Raw genomic sequence first — 2,068 nt, 5'->3', positions numbered from 1 at the left:
CCCTTTGGGTCGGTCGTGGGAGCTACACGGGAGGGAAGGGGATCCCAGTCGGTCAGGAGAAATTGATCAATGTCATCTTTGATCTTACCATGTAATACATGGTTTGATTATGTCAACAACTCTAGCTCTACTGATAAAATAATCAGATATACTCCATTATTTTATTCAATCTCGGCAGGTGTGTTCTCATATCTACACCACTTTTTCTTTAGTACTACGATGTAACATCATGTGTTTTGTTAAAATGAGACATTTGTATTTCCACTACCTATGTAACATGATACGGCATAGTTATGCTGGACATATGTTCTGAGTTGAGTTACCAGATCAGTTCATCCTACATTCCTGTAACATGTCATTGCTTTATTAAATGTCTAAAACTGGTGCATCTTGTTGTATTCTAGGTTCGGGTTTGCAAGAGGGGGAGGTGAAAGTGTTCTAAAAAAATGAGATACGTGGGTACTAGCACCCAGGAAATCCGCCCCCGACGGGGACCCACTGCGACCCTTGCCAGTTGCTACTAGGGTACCGCCAAGTTCTCGGTGAAAGTGTTCTCAAACGGCCGAACCAGCAAAAGGATGCAGTCAATGATCTTCGGGGACCCACCTTCTACCAGTGGCTGATCCACATGGCAGAGGACAAAGTGAAGTTCCGGAACACGGGGCCGGTGCACCCGCTTGAGGCAGCCGGTCCCGGACAGCAAGAAGTTCGCGCGGAGGAGGGGGGGGGGGAGGTCAAGTTCGGGGAGTGGAGCGCGACTGCCTGCTGGCCCACGGCGCGGCCGCCAACCTCCACGACCGGCCCTTCACGCTGAGCATCATCATGCGCCCGTCGTGGGCGGGCGGAAGATCCGGGGCCCCTACTGCAGGTTCTACCGCTCATCGGAGAACATCGTCAGGATCACCGTCCCCTACGGCGCCAAGCTGCTCTACCAGGAGCTGCTAAGCATATGGGCATTTGCCTCAAGTTCCAGACAGAGTTCTGCTAGACTACACTGAGCTCCGTCGTTGGCTTGTGGTGTGTGTTATAGGTTATCTATATCTGTCTATGGTTACTTATGAACATGTTGGTTAAGGTTATGATCTGTGGTTGTGGACATGTAGTTGGCTATGTGAAGCACCTTGTGACGATGGCGTTTGCGTTGCTTGGACGGGTGTGTTCCTATGGTCGTGCAGTGCAGGATATGTTCTGCCGTGGGCATCTGCCTCTGGCCTGAAGAAATTCTGTTGATACACTGTAGTAGCTTGGTTAGCTGAACCTGCTTCACTCTGCCCCTGGAATGAACGGAATTAGCTTATGGCATGCCTTGTTCGTTTGAGCTGGTCGTGTTTGCCGTGGAATGAGTGATCGTGTTGGTGCTGAGCTCGTCGTGTCATGTGAATCATAGCATATGCCATTGCAACCTTAATGTCACGGACAACGCCGTGGATCAGAGTACGTTCCTGTGGCGTTATCGTGCATTTGGATGGAGACGCCCTGAAGTTCAAGTCACCTCAACTACAATCAGCATCGCATCGAGAAAAACCCTCCCTACCTGAACAAACATCACAAGGGAGACAAACCCTCCCTACCTGAACGAACAACGATGAACTAGAGAGCCAAGAAGTGTGAATGGGGGAACTCCATGCCAAGACGACGACAGACGGCCTCTGGCTCTCCTCCTCCTCCTACGGCATGAGGAAGAAGAGGAAAAGCTCCCGCCGCATCGCCATCATCTCGCCTCTGCGAATGATGCTTCTTCAAGGATACTTATACCCCAAGCATCTCCATCTCCATCTCCATGCCCTTTCCAAGTATCTCCTCTGCTTTGAAACTAGCCATCATCTTGGGTCTCTGTACTTAGAACGACGACAGGGATCGAGTGCACTGAACCTGGACACCTAGCTTGTAGCTAGCTTTTCGCTCTGTTGAATGGCCTTTGGGATTTGGGAATATCAGCCATCGATTCTGTGGTGGCACCTCACATAGTGTGTTGCCATCAGCGTCACAAGCTTTTCTCCCCTCTCTTTATGCCGCCTGCCCATACTATACAGTCACGCATGCACAATGAAACAACTAGCCAGACCCT

The 2,068-nt window shown here is 50.4% G+C and overlaps 1 pseudogene; it reads left to right on the top strand.

The window, feature by feature from the left end:
- LOC123039557 (DNA-directed RNA polymerases IV and V subunit 2-like) overlaps window positions 1–1,206 on the top strand; it is a 4,112-nt pseudogene extending 2,906 nt beyond the window's left edge.
- Window positions 1,207–2,068: the final 862 nt, after the last annotated feature.

Source organism: Triticum aestivum, chromosome 2B (genome assembly GCF_018294505.1).
Source record: "Triticum aestivum cultivar Chinese Spring chromosome 2B, IWGSC CS RefSeq v2.1, whole genome shotgun sequence".
Taxonomy (NCBI): domain Eukaryota; kingdom Viridiplantae; phylum Streptophyta; class Magnoliopsida; order Poales; family Poaceae; genus Triticum; species Triticum aestivum.
This window is presented reverse-complemented; position numbering and strand designations above follow the sequence as displayed.